Genomic DNA, 24808 nt, shown 5'->3' on the forward strand with positions numbered 1-24808 from the left:
ATCAATAGTAAATATATAAGCATCTCATTTAGAGACAAGGCATATCACTATCACCAAGAGTCAGCTAGCAGTTCAACATAAGAAAATCAATTAAAGTAACAAACCACATTAATAGAACAAAGGGGGGGGATACAATCGATGCAGAAAAGGCATTTTGTAAATTTCTGCACGCCTTTCTGATAAAAACACTCAGAAAACTAAAAGTACAAGGAAACAGCCTGAACATGATAAAGGGCAAATATAAAAATCCATAGCTAACATACTCAATGGTGAAAGACTGAAAACTTTCCCTCTAGGATCAGGAACAAGACAAGGACGTTCACTGTCACCTTGTTATTCAACATTGTACTAGAAGTTCTAACCACAGAAATCAGGCAAGAAAAAGAAATAAAAGACATTCAAATTGAAGAGGAAGTAAAATTTTCACTATTTTCGGATGATATGAGCCTATAAACAGAAAATACTAAAAAAATCCACAACAAAACTACCAGAGCTAATAAATGAATTTACCAAATAGTGGAATAAAAGCCCAACATGTAAAAATCAACAGTGTTTCACAATCTACTTTGAAGCCTTGGAAAAGCTAGTTACAAAATTCATCTGGAAGGAAAAGAGACCCCAAATATCTAAAAGCATCCTAAAAAGAGAAGAACAAAGTGGGAGGATTAACTCTTCCTGACTTTAAAACTTACTATGAAGTCATGGTAGTCAAAACAGCATGGTACTGGCACAAAGACAGAAGCATTACCCAATGGAATCGAATCGAGAGTGCAGAAATAGACCACCAAATCTATGGTCAACTGGTTTTGACAAGGCCCCCAAAGCCACTGAACGGGGACAAAATAGTCTTTTCAATAAATGGACATGGGAGAATTGGATATGAATAGCCAAAAGAATGAAAGAGGACTCCCCTATCTTACACCCTATACAAAAATTAACCCAAAGTGGATCATACCCCTAAATATAAGAACTACTACCACAAAGCTTCTAGAAGAAAATGTAGGGAAACATCTTCAAGACCTAGTAATAGAAGGTTGCTTCCTAAACTTATACCCAAAGCACAAGCAACAAAAGAAAAAAATACGTAAATGGGAACTCCTCAAAATCAAATGCTTCTCAGAAGAGGACCACCCTGGGGTGCACCCAGGCCAGTGTGGGGCTCACCCTGGGGGTTGTCTCTGGGAAGGGGTTCGGCCAGACAACCATCCACCGTTTGAGGCTCTGCCAGGGAGTTTCTAGAACATGCGTAAGCTGCAGCCCCTGCTACAGAAGTGGGTGGAGGAAGCAGACAGCAATGAAAATCTTCAGGAGATATGCAAAACAGAGACCCTCCTGCAGCAGACCAGAAAGAGAAAGTGAGGGAGTATTGAGAACCGAGAGAGAGACAACCCAGAGAACATGTTCCACAACCCACGCTGCAGCGGACGAGCCACATCGCCCAGCGGCTCGGGCTGGAGAAGGACGTGGTCCGAGCGAGGTTCTGTAACCGGCGCCAGAAGGGCAAGCGATCAAGCAGTGACTATTCCCAATGGGAGGATTTTGAGGCTGCTGGGTCTCCTTTCCCAGGGGGACCCGTGCCATTTCCTCTGGCACCAGGACTTCATTTCGGAACACAGGTTATGGGGCTCCTTACTTCACTACTCTGTACTCCTCTGTTCCTTTCTCGAGGGTGAAACCTTTCCCCCTCTGTTCGGGTTGCCAGTCTGGGCTCTCCCACGTCTTCAAACTGAGGTGCCTGACCTTCCCGGGGGGCGGGGGGGGGGGCAGAGGAAAGGGGAGAAGCTGGGGAAATGGGGCCCTGGGGTTGTTAACCAGGGCTTTGAAGATTAAGTCCTAAATTCGCTAAGGAAGGAATTGGGAACACAACGGGTGGGGGCAGGGAAATTTGGGGAAAACTGATTGGAGGAAAGGTGAAATTCAATGATGCTCTTGATTTTAATCCCACATCTCTCAGCACTTTGTTCTTAAAGACGCATAGGATGCAGTAGATAGACACTTGATTTTGGTTTATTCTCATCCAGTCACTGAAGGGAGGTGATGGGGATATCCAATGCTAGGTATTAACTGCTCTCATACTCAAGTCCTTCGAAATCAAGGTGCCACATTAGTTGCTCAAGGTCACACAATATCAGTGGGAGAACTGGCATTAGAACCCACTTATTTGCAGAGGGTTCTTAGACATGGAGACCCTGGGAAATTGACGAGTTGAATACTTACACCCACAGAAGCAGGCCCCACAACAGCCATTACCTATTAGGAGCTGGCTTTTTGCCCTCCTCACTGTACAATCCTCAGCTTCTTTATTCTAAGACGTCTTTGGGTGCTTATTATCTGATGATCACTCCAACCAGAAACTTCACCTTGATGCAAGAGTACATTTTTTTCCACCTAAGGTTTTTGTCAGCCCTGTCCAAGTGACTCCCCGAATCTCCACGTTTTAGTCCTGGTGCTCCCACTTGCTAAATAGGTATCTTTCAGTAGGGAAAGAAGGGGATTGAATGGGCAGGTTGTAAAAGAATATTCAGGAATCTTAATAGGAAGTATAGAAAGTGATATTTTGATAATATTTTGGCTGGTATGGTATTTTGATAATATTATGGCTCATGGGTTAAAAAAGTTGATGCTTACTGGACCAAGGCAGCATCTGCTGTAGCTTGCCTGGTGGTACTGCTAAAGGCTTTAAAAAGTTCCACCACCCTTGTGAAACTTGAGCAGATCCCACCTACCTTACCTTAATGGTAGAAATCTTAATTATCTCTATTCATCTTATCTGTTCCCTATTTCAGTTCATTCTTACATCTCCTCCACTTCCTGAATCTGTTTCCAGACCTTTACCCAGAATCCATGCTCTCAAGCATTGGGAAACCAGGAGTATCAGACCTCAAGGATAAACACCCAGGGATGAAAAAACAAAATTAAATGCACCTCAACAGACTTTGTCAAAAAGGTGAAGAGGCAGCCAATTCAATGGGAGAAAATATTTGGACAGCACACATCAGCTAAAGGTTGATATCCTATATACATAAAGCCATACAACTGAACAACAAAAGAATAAATAACCCAATTATAAAATGGGCTAAAGATAAGAACAGACATTTTTCTGAAGAGCAAATACAGATGGCTCAAAAGCACATGAAGAGATGCTCATTTTCATTAGGTATAAGGGAAATGCAGATCAAGACTACAATGAGACACCATCTCACACATATAAGAATGGATGCTATTAAACAAACAGGAAACTACAAAAGTTGGAGAGGATGTGGAGAAACTGGGACACTTATGCATGGCGAGTGGGATTATATAATGGTGCAGCCACTATAGAAGACAGTTTAGCAGTTCCATAGGAAACTAAATATTGAGTTACCCTGTGACCCAGCCATAGCGCTACTTGGTATATACCCAGAAGACTTGAAAGGAGTGACACAAACAGACATTTGCACACTAATGTTCATAGCTGCATTATTCACAATTGTCAAAAGATGGAAGCAATCCAAATGCCTATCAGCAGACAATGGATTAACAAAATGTGGTATGCACATACGATGGAATATTATACAGCAGTAAGAAAAAATGACATCCTGAAACACATGACAAGATAGATGAGCCTTGAGGACATAATCCTGAGTGAAATAAGCCAGACACAAAAGGATAGACACTGTAGCGCTCCTCTTTTATGACCATGGTAAAGGTAAAATCAGAGGCTTATAATACAGAATATAGGAGACTTAGAGATACATAGAAGCTAGAGATGGGTGAACCATTAGCTAATGAGCTTGAACTCCATTGTAAGAGAATAGATAGAAGTGAAGGTGGTTCTCTAGTGTGTGTCTACAAATATAATATTACAATAAAGTAATATTACCATATTGAAGGTGAACAAGTTTGAAAGGCATTGTGTAGACCTGTGTGTCCCACTGATCAACACTAGAAATATAAATTGGTTCATGCAAGAACTACTTCAAAGATATGATTCATGTACAAAGAGTATCCAGGGTACAGGGAGAAAACTGCTACTGCATGCTATGGGCTATGTTTAATAGGAAAATATCAGCACTACCACAGCAACAGCAGAGGTAAATAATGGGGAGAGGGACAAGAGTTAAGGGGAAGTTTAGATTTCCTGTTTGGTGAGGGTGTGTTTATTGGTTATCTTTCTCTTGGAACAATGAATTCATCTAAAATTGAGAGTGATGATGGACTGTGGACTTTGTGCATTATGCACGATGCCTAATGAATTCAGGTGGCCGAAGGATGCACTGATTGAGAAGTAGATTGGTGAACAGTGGTGGATACATATGATTGAATATTGTGCTGCTACAAAAAGGAAAGAAGTCATGAGGCACGCAATGATGCGAATGAACCTGTGGGACATTTGGTGAGGCAAAATAAGCCAGAAATGAAAGAACAATTATTCTTTAGATCTTCTTTAGAAAATGCTTATAAGAAAACAGGGGCCTAGATTGTAAGCTCTTATAGCAGACACATTTAGTCCAGAGTGACAATTGTTATTTCTGAATTTTAAGTGGCTGTTTTATATATCTGTAGCCTGGTATTTGGAGATGGGGTAAAGCCAATCAGGTCAGGATTAAAGTGGTTTGGAATAAAGGGGTAAGGAAGACATTTTCTGTTTTAGAACCACACATACTCTTTGATAGCAAAGGAAGAAAGGTTTATTTTGTCTAGAACCTAGATTTTCTGTAGTACAGAATCTAATTCAACCTCCCTGGATAGCTCATTTGAACAACTGAAACACAGGGAGCCCAGAATAAGAATGAGGGCCTTTGATCCTGTACAGCTTAATGTAATGCCTGGATACATCCCAGAGTATTAAGCAGATAATCAAAATATATTGGCAAAGTCCCTTGAGGAATGGGAGAAAAATTATGGAACTATTAAACTTTACCATAGGGAATCCCCTGATACTGTGTCAAACATTAGGGATACCCAAATCAATAGACCAAGCCCTTGATCTTGAGGCTTTCTCTTGTGGACCTTATGTAGGTAGCAGAGAAGCTTAGCCTACCTATAGGTATGCCTAAGAGTTACCTCTGGAGGACCTCTTTTGTTGCTCAGATATGGGCTCACTTCTCTAAACCCAACTCTGCAAGTGAAATCATTGCCCTCCCCCCTATGTGGGACATGACATCAGGGGTGAAAGTCTCCCTGGCAGTGTGGGAGAGGACCCCCATGGTTAAGTCTGGCCCTGGTCCCATGGGATCATCAATTCCATCCTGACCAAAAGGGGGAAAAGAAGTGTAACTAATAAAGTATCAGTGGCTGGGAGAGTTCAAATAGAGTTGAGAGGCTACTCTGGAAGTCACCCTTATGCAAGCTTCAATTAGACCTTGCTACCTATCATACTTGCAAACCGCCAACCCGGACCATTCCAGCCAATCATAAAGAACACCCAGGGCAATATATAAGATTCTACAAAGGTTCCATGCACTAGGATCTACAATCTCCAGATGGGTTCCTGGTCCAGATAAGTCCTGAAACCTAGAGGGCCCAGCCTTTCCAGAACATCAGCTAGTTCCATTTCCCTACCCCATATTACTGACAGCCCCTTCCAACATGAAAAAAGTTAGAATGGCCATAGCCCAAATACCCCTAAAGAGAGGGATAGAAAGATCAAAGGTGATGATGGAGTTATATAGTGAAGGTAGGCTTTAACAAATGAATGTGAATGCTGAATCATTAAATAGATATTTCTTTCAGTCTCCAGTATCTTAGAAGTAAAAACCTAAAAGTGTGGAATTGTAACCTATACCAAACTCTGAAATCTGTTTTACAACTAATTGTCGTGCTGTGCTTTGAAATTTATCCCTTTTGTATAAATGTTATTTTTCATGAAAAAAAAATGTAGATTGTGATAAATAAATATATATATGTATATATTCTTTCTAGCCTCCTACATTCTGGAGCAGCTAGAAAGAAAAATATGAAAGGATGGTATGGTAGCCCATGACAAATTCTGGGATCTGTCCTGTAACTACTTCTTGAGGAGTGCTTTGTAAACTATTGCTTTTTTCTTTCTTTGCTTTGTATATATATTATATAATTTTTAAAAAGTTAAAAAAAAATCATGGGGGAAAGGAAACAATGGTGTTTCTATACACTAGTAATGAAGAATATGAAGAGGAAATCAAGAAAAAAATTGTATTCACAATAGCAACTAAAAGAATCAAATATCTAGGAATAAATTTAATCAAGGATGTAGAAGACTTGTATTCAGAAAACTATAAAATACTGCTAAAAGAAGTTAAAGAAGACCTAAATAAATGGAAGAACATTCCATTCTCATGGATTAGAAGACTAAAGATGATTAAGATGGTGTGCTGGTTTAAAACTGTTATGTAACCCCAGAAAAAACACGTTCTTCTAATCCAATCATGTGGGGGCAGACCTATTGTGTAGGGGTGGGATCTCTTGATTAGGTTGTTTCCATGAAGCTGTGCCCACCTGTGGGTGGGAACTTTAGATTAAATTATTTCCAGGGAGATGTGACCCACCCAATTCAAGATGGGTCTTTGATAAAGGTGTCAAGTCCATTCAGTGAGGAAAAATGGTCTCTTCAACAAATGGTGGTGGGAAAACTGGATAGCCATAAGCAAAAGATTAAAGTTGGGCACCTACCTCATACTCTACATAAAAATTAACTCAAAATGGATCAAGGACCTATATATAAGAAATAAAACTATCAAACTTCTAAAAGAAAAATAGGCAGACATCTTAAGGACCTGGTATTATGGAATGGTTTCTTAGATTTTATACCAAAAGCACAAATAGCAAAAGAAAAAATAGATAAATGGGACTTCATTAAAATTAAAGACTTTTGTGCATTAAAGGACTTTATGAAGAAAGTAAAAAGACAACCTACAGAATGGGAGAAAATAATTGGAAAGAGGTCTGAAAAGGGTTTAATATCCAAAATATATAAAGAATTCTACAATTCAACAATAAAAAGACACATGACCCAACTTGAAAATGGGCAAAAGACTTGAATAGACATTTTCCCAAAGGTGTACAAATGAACAATTAACACATAAAAAGATGCTCAAAGTCATTAGCCATCCGGGAAATGAAAATGAGAACCACAATATGATACCATTTCACACCCATTCAAATGTTATTATTAAAAAATGGAAAACAAGTGTTGGAGAGGATGTAGAGAAATAGGAACACTCATACATTGTTGGTGAGAAAATAAAATTGTGCAGCCATTGTGGAAAACAGTTTGGCAATTTCTCAGAAAGTTAACCATAGAAGTACCATATGACCAATAAATTCCACTTTTAGATATGCCCAAAAGACTTGAAAGCAGGGACTCGAACAGGTACTTGCATACCAGTGTTCAAAGGGGCATCACAATTGCCGAAAGGGTGAAGCAACCATGTGTCCGTTGACAGATAAATGGATAAACCTAATGTGGGATACATACGATGGAATATTATTTGACTGTAAAAGGAATGAAGTTCTGATGCATGTGACAACATGGATGAACCTTGAAGACATATTGAGTGAAATAAGCCAGACACCAAAGGACAAGTACTGTATGATCTCATTATATGAGATAAGCAGAATATGCATATTCATAAAGTCAGAAACTAGAATATAGGTTACCAGGAACTGGGTCTGGAAGGGAAATGGGAAGTTAATGGTTAAATGGTATGGAGTTTCTGTTTGGGATAATGGAAAAGTTTTGGCCATGGATGATGGAACCATAGCACAACATTGTGAATGAATATAATTATCAGCACTGAATTATATAATTGAATGTGGCTTGAAGGGAAAATTTTAAGTTGTGTATATGTTCTAAAATAAAAGTTTTTTTAAAAAAACAGACTGTACAGCGCAGTGAGCCCTAATGCAAACCTTGGGACTATAGTTATAGTACAATTACAATAATAGCAGTTCATTAGTTGTAACAAATTTATAACACTAAGGCAAAATGTTAAAAATAGGTAAAACTGTGGATGTAGGTTGTATATGGGGACTCATAGTATCTGCTTTATATGTTTGTAAACCTACAACTGCTGTAATAAAAAATAAAATATTTTAAATATCCATTATCCCTTCTCCCCTGTCCACCCCCACCCCCCAAAAAAAGAGTCAGCCAGCTGCAAGAATTGAAAATGCATGACTCTGAGGAGCAGGAAATGAGCTGGGGGAGGGGAGGCTACTTTTTTCTATCTTTTTTTGGGGGGGGTAATAAACTTTGTAGAAAGTACTTGACTTGACTCTTTATATGTCCACCTATAACTCTGATAAATACTTTTTAATTAATTAATACATAGTAATATGTGATGCCCATGCTATTTTTTTCCTTGGATGATTTCAGTCATCACAATAAACATCATTAACTTACAGTGCTGTGTTCTCAGGACCTAGGACTGACACCGAAGCAGGATGTCAAGAACCTAGGCTCTGGAGACAGACAGTCTAGTTTGTTTGTTTGTTTGTTTTGTTTTGTTTATTGATAATCTTCACACACATACAATCCATACATGGTATGCAATCAATAGCTCAAAATATCATCCCATAGTTGTGTATTCATCACCATAATGATTTTTAAACATTTGTATCACTCCAGAAAAAGAAATAAAAAGAAAAAACGGGTACATCCCATTCCCCTTACCCCTCCCTCTCACTGAGCATTGGTATGTCAAGTTACCCAATTTTTTATCCTTTATCCTCCCCTATTATTTATTTATTTATTATCCTTATTTTTTTTTTTTTTTTTTTTTTTTGCGCATCTGTCCATACCCTGGATAAAAGGAACATCAGACCCAAGGTCTTCACAATCACATGGTCACACTGTATCATTATACAATGGTCTTTAAGAATCAAAGCTACTTCAAGTCTTTGGGGTTTGTTCATATGAAACTTAAATACATATCACCTGTTCAGTTAAGTTGTAATGGAGAGGCTGGAGGGAACTGCCTGAAAATGTGGAGCTGTGCTCCGGTGGCCGTGCTTCTTGAAGATGATTGTATGATGATACGGCTGTCGCAGTGTGATTGTGTGGTTGTTAGAGCCTTGTGTCTGATGCTCTTTTTGTCTACCTTTCGATGGACAAGTAAAACATATGGATTAAAAGTAAGTAAATAATAGGGGGAACAAATGTTAAAATAAATTTAGTAGATTGAAATGCTGGTGATCAGTGAAGGGAAGGGGTAAGGGGTATGGTTTGTATGAATTTTTTTGTTTTCTTTGTATTGCTTTTTCTGAATTGATGCAGCTGTTCTAAGAAATGATCATGATGATGAATATACAACTATGTGATGATAGTGTGAGTTATTGACTATATAACAAGAACAGAATGATCATATGATAAGAATGTTTGTGTTTGTACATGGTTATATATCATAAATAATACATAAATAAATAAATAAAAGAATCAAGACTAATAGGACACAGCGCAACAGTTTCAGGTACGTCTCTCCAGACACTCCAATGCACCATAAACTAAAAAGGGATATCTACATAATGCATAAGAATAACCTCCAGGATAACCTCTTGACTCTGAAATCTCTCAGCCACTGAAACTTTATTCTGACAGGCTAGCTTTGAAGCTCAACTTGACCACTCACTGGCTGTGCGACCTTAAGCAATTCTCTTGACCTCTCTGTGCCTCAGGTTCTTCATCTGTAGAACAGGGTTAATAATAGGATTATTTTGTAAGAATTAAGTCATGTAGTACATATAAAGTACTTAGGAGAATGTTTAGCTCCAATAGCAAAAGCCATTTTTACTAGGGTATGTTTGCCCCTATAGTAAATGGTCCCAAACTACCATATTGATTTCATGTCTTATTAGTTTATGTTTCATCCTCTTTTCTGCTGCTTTCACCATACCTTCCTAAAGCAACCCTTTACCCTTCCTAACATGCAGTTTCTAATTGACAAGGCACCTGGAAATCAAATAACTAAGCTTATTGGAACTATATAGAAAATAGAGAGAAATGAGCACCAAGACATGTTCTAAAGGTGTCTCTGTGAGGCAAATCAGCAAGTTTCAGTATATGAAAATATTCTGATGGTTCAGAACCCTTTGGGCTTACTTACTTACTATCAACTGTGGGTCAGTGAGCTGGGTGACATTAAACCTCCTAGCTGACCAGAGACTGTCCTGGTTTTAGCACTGAAAATCCCACATCCCAGGAAACCCCAGTCTCAGCACCAGGCAAATTACTTAATATATTGGAGCCTGTTTCACCATTTGTAAAATGAAGGATAAAATCTACTTTGGAAAGCTGTTGCAGATTAAATAAGAGAATGTTTGTATAATTCCTGACATACAGTAAACTCTTAATAAATGGTAACTGTAGCTTCTGTAGTCAGTGAACATTGTCATTATCAACTCTAATATAAAGTGGCAAAAGGAATCTTGGAATCCGAACTGGTAACTTGAAAAATAGTTAGCCCTATACACAGCAGATCCCAGGAATCTAAAAGGTTTCTTTTTGTGCATTTCCTTCCAACCTTTTCCTGTACAACTTGTTATAAGGACTAAGATATATTTTTTTAATGTAATATTTCAAGCTTGCTGACTTTTAGACTGGGCAGAGGCCTTTGGATACACACATGTCTGCTTCGCACTGTGGGGACCTGGGGTATTTATGTCAGTAGCTGCTTCAAAACATATGGAAAGAAATCAGCACACTACCTCATAAAGAAGAGCATCAGGCATCATACCTGAAATTCTTTTTTTAAATTGCATCTCACATTTTTCCTTCGTAATGGCACAAAACCATTCAGTCTCCCAATGGATTAGCACATCATTTCCCAAATATGTCAGTGCTCTGCACTAAATGTTTGAGAAACATAAGAGATCTTATCGCCAGAGGAAACACCATTTTTTACCCCAAAAGTTGAAGTAATTCACTACTTCATAGATATTAATTATACCCTAGAGGAAGTTGCTTGCATCCGTGTACCCCACCAACACAAGGACAAAGTTGCTATAAGAAAAGTTGTGCAATTTGGGGTAGATAACGGAAAAGATTGCAAGTTACTCAAAGCCAAAACATATCCTGGGGACCCTGTAAGAGACAGCAGAGAGAGCAGAACCAGCCAGAATATGAGAGACACATGATTAACTTCTCCGTACTTCTCTAAAGCAACGTCTTCCCATACTCATATTTCTCCTGCCACTTCCTGCCCCCTCCCCACCCCAGTGCCCAAGGTCTGAGGGCACAAACACTGAAGATCCATGCTATCATGTGCCAGGCTTTATTCTAGGTGCAGAGGATATAATGATATATATAACAACATCCCTACCCTCACAGAGAGTATATTTTAGCAGGAAGAGGCAGTCAATAAACAAATGAACATAAAATAAAATAACACAATAAGAGAGAGTGGCTGGAGGCTCCTTTCATTAGGGTGCTCAAGGAAGGCCTATTTGAGGGGGTGACATTTGAAATTAAATCTGAATGATGCCAAGGTACTAGTCAGACGAAGATCTGGGAAAAAAACCCTTGAGGAAGACTTAAGAGCAAATGCGAAGGCCCTGAGGTGGGAATGAGCCTGGCACTTCCAAGGAACAGAAAGGAAGTAGGTGAGGCTGGGGGATAGAGGCACAGGGATGAGCTGCCGGGAGGGGGGCCAGCAGCACCCAGATCAGGTCAACTTCATAGACTGAGGTTGGGCATTTGGATCTTATACCAGCTGCAACAGGAAGCCATTGGGGAGTTTTAAACAGAAGAGGGACACGATCTGATCTCTACTCTTCAAGGATCACTGGCGTGGGAAGAATGGGGTACGGATGGGGCTGGGAAAGTGAGGATGGAGCTAAGAATGGGAACAGAAAAGCAGCAGCATAGGGGAGAAATGATGGTGTCTTTAACTGGCAGCTGGCACAGAGAAGCCACTCAGATATTTCCGGACTGCTTTAACGTAGTTGAGAATCATAATATAGTTGTTTCACTTCCTGTGATATTTCAGAAGGATTCAAGGATGAGACCCTGTTTATTAGTAAAGAGCCATCTGACAGTCCCTCCCTTTGAACAACCAAATAACAAAATTTGGATTGCCCCTCTTATAGTTGGCTACAATTAAGAAATATTAGCACAGGGGCATAAAAAGAACACAAAAGGGAATTAGCAGGCTTGTTTTTCAGAAGCTTCTCTGCCATCGGTTAGTCATGTGACCTTGGGCACCGCTCTAAACCTCTCAGAAGGGAGGGGAGGCTGGGCTACACGGTTTCTAAGGTCCCTTCCACCTCTTAAATCACACAATTCTGCAAGTGTAACAAATAAGGTTTCTTTTATCTGGGTGGCAAAAAATGGGCTGATGACTCAGGTTGGGGTTTTTTGTTGACTTTTAATCTCCAAAAGAGCTGCTAGTTAAGCAGGAAACAGGGGTATTGAAGAAGAGAATGCCCGTCTTACCATTTCCTTGGGTGACCCTGGTGTCAGAGGTCCCCTTGGCACAAAGGTAGGGTAGCCCATGGGAACTTTGGGAAACAAATGCTCCTGGAGTCAGGTGCAATCATGCAGAGGCACTGAGAGCAGGGGCGCCGAGGAATTTAGGGGCCAACCCTTCAGTAAAAATGTTTTCTGGTCTCTGACAGGCTTCTGCCCATGTGGAATCACACAGCAGATGGCCACTGCAGACCGGGCTCTCACTTCCTACGGAAGTGTCTCCAGAGTCCACTCCTCTCATATGGCCAACCTGGCACCTCTAGAAGGACCTCATTCCCACGGGATCCCTGAGGGCAGGGATGGAGTTTGGCTCAGAAAATCTTACTTGATGAACAAAAATAGTATACAACTCAAGAAACTGCAGGCCAAAGAATTCTGCGATTTGTCTAATGCAGGGTTTCTCTACCGCAGCAGTATTGACATTTTAGGCCAGGTCATTCTTTGCTATCGGGGCTGTCCTTCGCATTGTAGAATGTTTAGCAGCTTCCCTTGCCCTTATCCACTAAATGCCAGTGGTTAACGCCCCAGTTATGATGTCTGGAGGCTAAAAAGTCTGCAGCCATTGCTAAACGTCCCCGGGGCGGGGGGTGTGTGTGGCAAAACCACCCCCATTGAGAACCACTGGTGTAATATCACATAGTTAATTATCTGCAATATTAAGACTAAAAGCCAGTCTACAGATTCCCAGCTGCATTGATTCTTTCACATTCAAACACAGGAGCTTGAGAACGAACCCAAGGGTGAGTCATTCCCTGAGGAACTACCACAACCTACTTTGTGGCCCTCTGTGCCTATGGGAGGGGACCGCGGATACCTAGCCTTGACCCTAACAAGAGACGCTGAGCCAAGGACAGCCAGCAGCTTATTTTGGCCCCATCTGATCTTCAGTATCTGACCAGAACGACAGTACCTTATCTTTTCAAGGGCTGCCAAGCCTCTACACTTGTTCTTGGGATCGTTTCTTTGCAGTAGTAAGATTCATTACAAAAATGACTCACCCAGAGCAAGAAGCAAAGAAATCCTGACCACAACCGTGGATTATTTTTAAAAATTCTGAAGTGTCTCAAATGAATATTTAGGTCATGGTCTGTTTCTGTATGTCTCATTAACCCCCATATAAAGGCTAGGACAGAAAGAATAAAAATATGTTCAACTAGCAGATTGAGACCTTGACTTTGTTTTTAACGATACAAATACATAGCAGATAAGTATATAGTCATACCCAGAAAGGGCTCGACCAGCCTCCCATGTGGTGGGATCACACTCTGAGGGCAGGGGAGATGAGCTGCAGTAAAAAGAACAAACATATCCTTCAGTCTCTTGGCAACCAATTTTATTATTATGCTTTGACCTGGCAGCTGGTGAGGCTTTAATGAATTAACCAACAAAGCTATGAAGAAACAAGATTAGAGGCTCTGAAATATGGTATTCCAGTCGGCAGTTAGATGCAGCCCATTTGTTTTCAATTCCACTTTCTTAAATAGGTACAAATAATTTTTAAAAAATAATAAACCACCCAGCATTTTAAAAAAGACATAAATCTAAAAGGCAAGTCCCATGTCACTATCCACCTATACTTCTTGATCTATAGCTTCCATACTTATCCTATGAAAATACAAAGGGATGAAGAGTTTTGTGGGAGTGGGCCAGTCAAGAAAAGCAAGTTTTCCATAAGACAACACTTGGTTGTCATGGAATTACTTTTGGTTAAGTTCCACCTTAATCAACACATCTTATAATAAAGACTCAAAAGGGACAAAAACATTAACAAGAGCTTAAAAGGAATAAAAGCACATTGAACTATAGACTTTCTGGCACCAGAACACAGAATACCACCAAATGATGGTTCTCAATAGTCATGTGGCCCTCAGAGGAAAGTCAAGAGGGGGGTCTCATGCTCATGGTTTTGGGGACCACATGATGGCTCTGAGGACAGGAAGAACGTGGTGACAAAGGAGTGATCGTGACTGGATGACAACAGAGAGCTAAGGATTAATGCCAGAATGTAAGCAACTTATACATGGTGTCTTAAGGAGAGAGATCATGCAGCAGGCCACCCTGGGAACCCAGAGTTCCATTTCTGATCCTGTCACAAACTCTGTGTGACCCTAATGAAGCAATTAACTTCCCTACATGTGAATTTCCTTCACTATACAGACAACCAATGTTCTCTAACTTCCTTCTAGTCACCGCACTCTTTGAGTTTACAAATCCTCTCCTCCCTTAAGACAGATATATGTATAGTCACCAGAACGAGCCAAACCTCATTCATCCTTTGGACATTAGCAAGATCAATGCATTTCCTATGCCTAGACATGACCTCCAACTAGGGTTGTCAGATAAAATGCAGGATGCAAGTCAAATCTGCATTTCAGAAAAACAACAAATTACTTTTCTAGTATAAGTATGACTTAAATATGGCATAATTTTCTTAGTATAAATAATGTCCCAAACATTGCATAGGACATAGTTATAGTTAATAGCTATTTGTTGTTTAGCTGAAATTCAAATTTAACTTTTAAAAAAAAATTTCTAAATCTGGTAACCCTCCCTTCAACCCTACTACAACAGTTCAATTTTAAGAGTAAAAAATCTGATTTTATACACTTGGGTGGTTCTAAGAGCTGCTGAGGCACTAAATAGAAGACCTTCCAAGGGAAACATCATGCAGAAGCAAAAAGAAAAAAAAAAAAAAAGGAAAGAAGGAATAAAATTGTCATACTTCCTTTAGTAAGCTGGGCAGCTAATTTTACTTGACAATAAATAAAATATGGGTGCTATCGGACCACAATCATACATGAAAAAGGATGTGAGGTGTCCATCCAAGTACACTCAGCCAGACAGGTAGCCAAGCAAGCTGAATGCTCACTACTCCTACACCTCGCCCTATTTAAAGTTAATTAAAAATCCTCTATCTCAGCGCTCATGGCTGCTCCCATCGTAATCAGTTTAAGAGAAACCAGGTCATAAACTCAAACTTCCAGACCAAGAAGCAGAAGAATAAATACGGTTCAAGCAAAACCTACACTAGGCATAAAAAGCAAGGGCTGTGGAAGAGAAAAATCACTCTCTTCAGAGTCCAATCTTGTTTTCAAAATGACAAAAATTTTGCTTCTTAGGAGCTCTGATTTTTAACCTTCAAGCCCTGTTTTGTCTTCTTTTCATATTTTGCAGTGAAGATAGGGCATATTCCAATATAAGCCTAAAGAACAGTGGGAGGCAGATTCAATTTTAAAAGAAACATAGAAAGTTAATTACCACATTCTACAGGACAAGCAGAAAAAGCAGCAGGAAACTTCACTCACCTGTAGCCAATACGGTTCTATCATCAACAGCAGGATGAGGTGGACTACAACAAAATACTTAGAGCTATTGACCAGGAGAAATTAAGCACATGGGCTAATGATGAAAATAAATCCAGATCTATCTATTAACTTACTAATACATTCAACAAGAGTTTATTGATCACTTATTTTGTCTAAGATACCTTGCAAGAAAAGAATAAAAAATAACTTGAAAAAAAATAAATAATTGTAATAACTTGAAGTCATGTTCTGCCTCCAGCATGATACATATACATAACTGTTTTACTATCTAAAGTAGTTGTATAATTAAATGCCAAAATGAGCTTCAGAGTCGGCAATTTCTGTTAGAAGCAAGAGAAAGATTAATTCACTGTAGTGCAAATTATTCATCAAGAAATGAATTTCCAAAGCACTTCACTCTATCCCAAGTTCAGCACAAGAGCCCCAAATACTGGAGACAGGTACCCAATGCACCTGCCCAATTCTGCCTAGGCTGCAGAGCAGAGCACTCCCTTTGCCACCGTGGAAAGGACCAAAAAGCCCTAACCTTTCTACTTATTTGACTTTTCCCTTTCTAAGAAAAGTAAGGCCATTATCTTGGGAGAAAAAGGAGGACAGCAGAAGAGAAATTTAGGAGATGTTGGTTTATCTGTGACCTTTTCTCTCTTAGAGTGAGAATGACAAGTGACAAAGAAATAGCATTCCTTTCCCTTTTCTACACATATTTGTTGAGTGCTTAATATGTGCCAGAAATAAAAACATATGTGTCTAAGTGCTAGGGAAACCACAGTGAATATGACAAATTCCTGGCCCTCATGGAACTTATGTTCTAACAGTGGCACACAGAATCTACTCTCTCTATCTATCTATCTATCTATCTACCTATCTATCTATCTATCTATCTATCTATGTGCTTCATGACAGTTAGTACTTCAAATACTTGAAAAATAAGGCACAGTAAGGGGGGTAGAAAGTGATGGGAGAGATAAGGGATGTATTTTAGATGGGGTGGTCAAAATGAGGCTCTCTAAAGAAATGATAATTGACCTGAATGAAATGAATGAGAAAGCCAAGCATACATTTAGGGGGGAAACATTCCAGGCAGAGGGAACAGCAAGTGCAAAGTTCTGAGGTGGGTGCACATCCTGGAACAGCAAGGAAGCCAGCGTGACTAGAACGGAGGAAATAAAGGCAAGAGTGATAGATGAAGTCAGAGGTAGCCACACACAATATAAGGGCTTTGGAGGCAACAATGAGGAATTTGTTTTTTCTTCTGAGATAAAAAGCCATTGGAGACCTGTTCTTAGGATGTGTACATGGCAGTATTAAGTGTTCAAGGAGCACGATATATACAATCTGTATTCAAATGTTTAGGAAATAGATGATAGATGGATATAGATGATGGGTAGAATGATATGGTAACACAAATGTGTGAAAATGTTAAAAGTTGGTGGATATAGGTATCTGCGTGGGAGGTGTATTGGAGTTTACCGTATAGGTTGTGTATTATTTTTTGCAACTGTCTTGTAAGTTTGAAAATATTTCAAAATAAAAAGTTTCTTAAGTCATTAGACTTTTAAGCAGAGGAGCAAATGACATGATTGACTTAAGTTTTGAAAGAATCATTTTGGCTGCTACGTTGAGAATAAACTGTAGAGTAGTGAGGGTATAAGCAGGGAGGTCAATTAGGAGGCTTCTATAAAAGGTAGATGGTGACAGAGATGAGAGGAGCTTGATAAACGCAGTGGAGATGGTGAAAAACAGTTATATCCTAGACGTGTTCTCAAGGCAGAATCAATGGAATTTTCTCGGGGTCACATGTCGGGTATACAAAAAAGAAGAGAATCAAGGATGATTCCAGGATTTTTAGCCAGAGCTGGAATGAAGTTGCCATTTACTAGAGAATTCCAGGAGGAGAAAATCAAGTCTGGTTCCTAGAGATTGCTGCCCACTTCAAACCTCTCCATCTACTCTAAAGCCAAGATGACAGAAATTAACTAGCTGATCCTAAAATTCATATAGCAATTCAAGGGACCCAAAAATAGATAAAACAATCCTGAAAAAGAACAAAGTTGGGAACTCACTCCCCAATTTCAAAACTTACTACAAAGCTACAGTAATCAAGACAGTATGGTACCGGAATGAAGACAGAAATATATAGATCAATAGAATAAAACCAAGAATCCAGAAATAAACCCTCACATTTACAGTTAATTGATTTTTTACAAGGGCACAACACCATTCAATGCAGAAAGCCTTTTCAACAAAATGGTGCTGCAACAACTATACATCACATGCAAAACAATGAAGTTGAACTCTTACCTCCTACCATATCCAAAAATTAACTTACAATGGATCAATGGCCCAAATATAAGAGCTAAAATTATAACAACTATTAGGAAAAAAACATAGTTATGTATCTTCAAATTCTTGGAAGAGGGAATGGTTTCTTAAATATGCTGCCAAAAGCACAAGCAACAAAAGAAGAAAAATAGCAAAACTGGGCTTCATCAAAATTGAAAACCAAGGCATGCCATAGAAATTGAAAGATGCAAAAAAAAAAAAAGAATAAAGATACATAACATAAAATATGGAAATACAAGAAATATTTCTACATAGAAATATAGAAAAGAATGATCTTGTCACCTCAGCATTGTATTAACAACCTTCCTTCACTTTTAACCTTCTGCAGAAACCCTGTTTTCCAGACGTGTTAAGGTTAATTTCAGTATTTCTCCCTAAATCAAGCTCTTAGGAGACCTAGAAAGAAGCAACAGGAGCAGTGGAGTACCAATAAAATAAATTAGTTATAATTAGTGAAAACTTACATGGCATAATACTTCACTCCCCATCCCGCACCAGCACATCTGACTGATCAGCCAGCCATTAGGGAAAAACCGTCTGCCAACATCAGGTAAGGAAAAGGACCCTGTGGCAGAAGATTCAGAGACCAGGTGGCCCAACTGGCCAGCAGGAGCCAAAGACGGTGAAAGCTAAGTCAAGTCAAGGACTCACAAGATTTCCTTCACTTCAGGTCTGACTCTGCTTAATCGGTGATCTATTAGGAAAGAGAAAGCTTTGGCAATAGTTACCAAAACCTGTCAACACATCGGCTGGCCCGAGGGTCTGGCTTCCTGTCTGGTGGGGTTTTTTGTTTGACAGAAAAAGGGAGACCTCCATCCCCACCCCACTCCAGCTAGTTTGCAGTCCGGATCCTTACCAGAAAGACTGTAAAGAGGTTAAAAAAAAAAAAAGTAAAATGAAACAAAACAAAACAGGAGGGAAGCCAACAAGAAGAGAGGAATGGAGAGATCTGGGAGATCCAGGACCTTCGTGCTCTCCACCAGTGAAGTTTCCTCATTCCCTCACGGGATCCTTCGCACCTGGAGCCCATCCCGAGGTGACCTCGGACCCCCGCCCGAGCTCGGGCTGCGCGGGATGTGATCCTCGCCCGGGCTGACCCGCTGCCCCAGTGGCTGTCATCGCTGGCCACTGTTCTGAGGGCCTGGGATACACAAAGCAACTTTTCTGGCGGGGTCAGGCGCGCAGAGGTGGGGAGAAACCGAGCTGCAGCCACGCACCCCCAACCCAGAGCCCGAAGTGCCACGTGCCGGCAGCCTGCCCAGCCCTCCGGGATGAACTGCCACCTGCTTTGAAAGCGCCCCGAGCCGGAGGGCGCACCCCGGGCCTGCGGCAGCTGCCCGCCCTCACCTGGCTCGGCCTGGCTGTTCCCACCGCTGCGAGCTCTCCCCGCGCGCCGCCTCCACCCGCGGCCGGCGTTTTGGGGGGTGGTTGGCGGTATTTTCCGTCTGGCCCCACATCACTTCCCGTAAAGGAGAGCGAGGTGGGGCGGGACCTCCTCTCTTCCCCTCCACCTCCCTCTTCCTCCTGTCACCTCAGAGCGCACCCCCCGCCCTATTCTGGGGACGGGAGTGCGGGCCGCGGGGCCGCCTGGTGGGGAGCTTTGCGGGCGCCCTTCTCCCGCGCGGCTCCCGGGCGCGCCGTACCTGCCGAGGGAGCCGGGGACGGACCCCACCTCGGGGTTCTCTCGTGAGTCCCAAAGGGCTCCGTGTGTCTCATTTCTCCCAGGCCAGGTCTCCACTGTCCTTTCCTGGAAGGCGCGAAAGCTTAGCGGTGGGCAGGGGTTGTTTTCGTTTTGAGACACGGGGGTGACATTTACAAATTGCTCCAGGATCGTCGCGCTGCGAGGTGTGGTTTGGTTGACTCGCCAAATCTCCTCCCCCAAAGCCATTTTCCAAAGGTGTTCCCCAGGGCATCAGATCGGTGACTCCACCGTAGTGGCCAGATGCGCTGAAAGGCTGCACATCGCCCCTGGCTCCCGAGGCCCGGGGGGGGCTCCCGCCCTTGGCGCCCCCTGTCCCAGCCTGCGGGGGCCGGATCCGCGCCGGGCGTCCGGCTCTGTTCACCGTCCATCCGGCTCTGTTCACCGTCCATCCGGCGCTCCCAGCTCCTCACTCGGATTAGCCTGGACATGGCCTTCCCGAGGTGAGGAGAAAGCGCTGGGATTCATGGAAGTGACTATTTATATGATTCTGGGGGGAAATGACCAAAGAGATCTCTCCTCGCACGTTCTCATTCGGATTATAAAAATCACTCTGAATTTCTAAGAACGCAGTAGACGAATTCTTTGAAGAACGGCAGCTGGCGGGAGGAATCTGCTATCCTTTGCTGCCACCCAGAGGTTTCTTCTCTCAGCGCCAGCCATTCTGTGTGAGCCGCAGCGCCTTCTGCGGCTCTGAGGCAAAGTCAGGTCCTCTGGTTCTCACCCGGACGCAGCCCCGAGATGTGAAAAGTAGACTATGGACCTACCCTGTGGTTTCTCAGGCAAAGCAACTCTGAGCCAAATGATTCCACATCTAGGTGTGGCTTAGTGGTTGGAAGTCCTCGTCCAGCTTCTTTTGCCTGTCCATCTCATTATTCGTGTGTCTACTTCCACCACAAATTCCATCTGCCCCAGCACTCCTATCTAACACCGTCATTCTTCCAGTCTGTAGTTACTGACAGTTTGCATGATAATACAGTTTCTCGTATATGTGTCCAATTTACAAAATCATGTATAGGATAAACCATATGAAATTGCCAAATAGTGGCAGTGATCTTGGGATTCATCACAGAGGGATGGTTTCACAAAGACCACCATACTGTTGGGGGGTTAAGAAAGGAAAAGTAGCCCCATGTTTATGTCTTCAGGAACAGTTCTGGGAACCACCGATCACCTAAGTTCTGGGGAAACAACAATGCAGGAACTGCTAATGGCTAATCTGATACAGGGAAAGGAACCCCCATTTTTACTCCCCCACATAACCAACATGGTTATGGACAGGAGTTTATCAGGCAGGGGATCAGAAAATGGACAGTGGTCCTGTGGCCCATTCACGGCGTATTCATTTATTTAACAAGTCAGACACTGTATTAGGGCTGCAATAAGTGAACAAGGAAAGTAAATTGGCCCTATTCTGAGGGAACTTGTAGTCATAGAGTAGGAGACCAATAATAAGCAGCCAACACCAGTACTGAGATAAGGGCCCTAATAAGAGAAGTGAAAGAGTATAACTGGAACACAGATAAGTAACACATAATTAAGCCATTCCAGAAAAAAATGATGTCAAAATTAAGAAGGAGGGATATGGTGGAAGGATGAGGGTGAATTGTAGGAACAGAGATTGGAGGAATGGCCCAGAGGAGAATGAAAGCATGAGATATTGGAACAACTGAAAGAAGGTCTGAGAACCTAACATACTGAGTGGAAGGAAGCAATCAGAGAAGAAACAAGAGAAATAAATGGAGGCTGTATTATGAAGCTCCCTGGAATACTGATAATGATAATAGCTAACATTTATTGATTATTTAATACTATGAGCCTGACAATATGATAAGAACTTTACATGGATCCTCTCATTTATTTCTCACAACTGCCCTATGAAGTAGATACCATTCCCATCCTTGTATTACATATACGTAAACTGAGTCTTGTAGTGACTGAGCAACCTGACCAAGGTCATACAGCTAATGAGTGGCAGAGCCAGGACTTGAACTAAGAACCCGTTTTCTTAGTTGCTATTTACACCAATAGCATCCAAAAGGATGAAATACCTAGGAATAAATTTAACCACAGAAGTGAAGGATTTATGAATGAAAACTACAAAACATTTCTCAAAGAAATTAAACAAGACTCAAACAAATGGGAAGATATCCAATAAGCAATCTGCAGATTTGACACAATCACTATCGAAATCCCAGTGGTTATTTTATCTACCTTATCAACAGATGAGTAAAATATACAGATTAAAAATAAATAATAGGGGGGACAAATGTTAAAATAAATTTAGTAGATTGAAATGCTAGTGATCAATGAAAGGGAGGGGTAAGGGGTATAATATGTATGAATTTTTTTCTGTTTCCTTTTTATTTCTTTTTCTGAATTGATGCAAATGTTCTAAGAAATGATCATGATGATGAATATACAATTATGTGATGATATTTTGAGTTATTTATTATATATCAAGAATGGAATGATCATATGATAAGAATGTTTATGTTTGTATGTTGTCATGTTTAACAAATAAATAAAATTTTCTTTAAATCCCAATGGTTATATGAAAAAATAAATGAGGGCAGGCCACAGTGGAACACCAGGCAGAGTTCTCACGTGACATGCGGGAGACCCGGGTTCATTTCCTGGTGCCTGCCAATCCAAAAAAAAAAAAAGTAAATGAGGTCCAAGATGGCAGCTTAGTGAGGTGTGGAATTTAGTTCATCCTTCAGAGCAGCTAGTAAATAGCCAGGAACAGTACAGAACAACTGCTGGGGCCACATCACTGACCAGACACACAGCATACCCCAGTCTGGAACAGCTGGACTGGCTGCGAGCCTCCCCAGAACCATGAGTGCCCCAAACCACAGTGGCCGGCACCCCTCCCCCACAGGCTGCTTCCCAGAGGGGAAAGGAAAGAGACTTTACTAACAGCAGGAGCTGAGCTCAACCAAGCTCCAATTGTGGAATTAATTAACAAATACTGACTACTAAAAATAGGCCCCCAGCTCAACTGAACCTCAAGTAAAAGCTGAGGTTGCTGGGTTTTGCCCCCACACAGAGGGGGCAGGGCTGACAGAAAAAGAAAAGAAAAAAAAAAAAAAGGTTTTTTTGGATCAGACAGTACAAAGTACTTGTAAGGGCCTGGGTCCTGAAGGAAAGGAGGCACACATAGGACCTGGAGATACACAGAGCAGCATACCAACTTAAGTTCTTGATTGACAAACCCGAAGAACAGGGGCCTGTACTGAAAAGGATTTTTTTACTGTTCTTTTTTGTGGCTGTGTTTCTTTGGCTTGATTGCTCCTTACATACAACTGCAAGGCTTCTCAGGCTCCAACTGCCCAAGACCAGGGCAAAATTAAGCTTATCTGAGCAGCAAAGTGGCTGATCAGATGAAAGGAGTTAATTCCCTGGAGCCTGTGCCTTCCCCTGGAAACGGGTGGGGCCAGCTCAGGTGGAATCCCTCCCTGAAGGAATTCAGACCCCCGGGTCTGGAAAACTGAAGCAATTAAAGCCAGCCTATAAACTCTCCTCTGCCTCAACCACGCCCTCAGCAGGGAGAAACTGCTGAAATTAAAGGCACTCCATCACTTTATGCTGGTGGGACCTGCAGACAGAAAAGTGTCACATACTGGGCAGGATAGGAAAAATGCAGAGTCCAGAGGTTTCACAGGAAAGCCTTTCAATCTGCTGGGTCTCACCCTCAGGGAAAACTGATAGAGGTGACTCTTTCCTCCTGAGAGGTGGCCAGTCTGGGCTGGGAAAATCTGACTGGGGTCTATAATACCTAAGTAGAACCTCCTAAGGGAAAAAAAGGCACTAAACAGATAGGGCAAGAAACAAGATCTGAAAAATTCTGATCTGTTAAAACCTAAGTTAGAGGTCTAGAATAAGCTGAACTGAATGTCAAAGAACAGATAGACAACGAAGTCATGCAACAAGAAAATCGTAGGTAAAAAAAAGTGAAAACAATCTCCAGAATAAATTAATTAAGGAAATTAAATGTCTAGACACCAGCAAAAAATGGTGAATCATACTAGGAAAATTGAAGATGTGGCCAATCAAAGGAACAAACCAACAATTCAAATGAGATACAGGAGTTGAAACAATTAATTCAGGATGTTTGGACAGACATGGAAAATTTTCATTAAAAATCAAAATCCATGAATTGAGAGAGGATATAAAGGCAAGGAATCGAAAAAAAGAAGAAATCGAAAGTCTGAGAAAACAAATCACAGAACTTATGGGAATGAAAGGCAAAGTAGAAGAGATGAAAAAAAACATTAGAAACCTACAATGTTAGATACAAAGAGGCAGAAGATAGGATTAGTGAACTGAAGGATGGGACCTCTGAAATCAGACAAGCAAAAGAAAATATAGAGAAAAGAATGAGAATATATGAGCAGGGATTCAGGGAATTGAATGACAACATGAAGCACACGAATATATGTGTTGTGGGACTCCTAGAAGGAGGAGAGAAGGGAAAAGGAGGGGAAAAACTAATGGAGGAAATCATCACTGAAAATTTCCCAACTCTTATGAAAGACTTAAAATTACAGATCCAAGAAGTGCAGCATACCCAAAGAGAATAGATCCAAATAGACATACTCCAAGACACTTACTAATCAGAATGTCAGATGTCAAAGAGATAGAGAGAATTTTGAAAGCATTAAGAGAAAAGCAATCCATCACATACAAGGGAAGCCCAATAAGACTATGTATGGGTTTCTCAGCAGAAACATGGAGAAAAGACAGTGGAATGATATGTTTAAGATACTAAAAGAGAAAAACTGCCAACCAAAAATTCTGTCCTTCAAAAATGAGGGGGAAATTAAAAGATTTTCAGACAAAAAAAAATCACTGATAGAATTTGTGACCAAGAGACTGGCTCTGCAAGAAATACTAGAGGGAGCATTAGAGACAGATAGGAAAAGACAGGAGAGAGAGGTGTGGAGAAGAGTATAGAAATGAAGACTATCAGGAAAGGTAAGAAGAAGAAAAATTAGGCATAACATATAAAAT

The 24808-nt window shown here is 41.0% G+C and overlaps 1 protein-coding gene and 1 pseudogene across 6 annotated transcripts in view; one reads left to right on the top strand and one right to left on the bottom strand.

Annotated features, from left to right (window-relative positions):
* RAB27A (RAB27A, member RAS oncogene family) overlaps window positions 1-19951 on the bottom strand; it is a 101414-nt gene extending 81463 nt beyond the window's left edge. For 3 of the 6 annotated variants that reach the window (XM_077127959.1, XM_077127961.1, XM_077127960.1), the window contains exon 1: window positions 19441-19572. The gene's annotated coding sequence lies outside the window, so the exon portion shown is untranslated. Of the gene's footprint in view, window positions 1-13646; window positions 13710-19440; window positions 19573-19736 lie in introns of those variants that run through there. The other 3 variants (XM_077127962.1, XM_077127963.1, XM_077127965.1) reach the window with 3 other exon arrangements.
* On the top strand, window positions 1127-1730 carry LOC143655166 (POU domain, class 5, transcription factor 1 pseudogene; annotated as a pseudogene).
* Window positions 19952-24808: the final 4857 nt, after the last annotated feature.

Source organism: Tamandua tetradactyla, chromosome 14 (assembly GCF_023851605.1).
Source record: "Tamandua tetradactyla isolate mTamTet1 chromosome 14, mTamTet1.pri, whole genome shotgun sequence".
In the NCBI taxonomy this organism is placed as follows: Eukaryota; Metazoa; Chordata; class Mammalia; order Pilosa; family Myrmecophagidae; genus Tamandua; species Tamandua tetradactyla.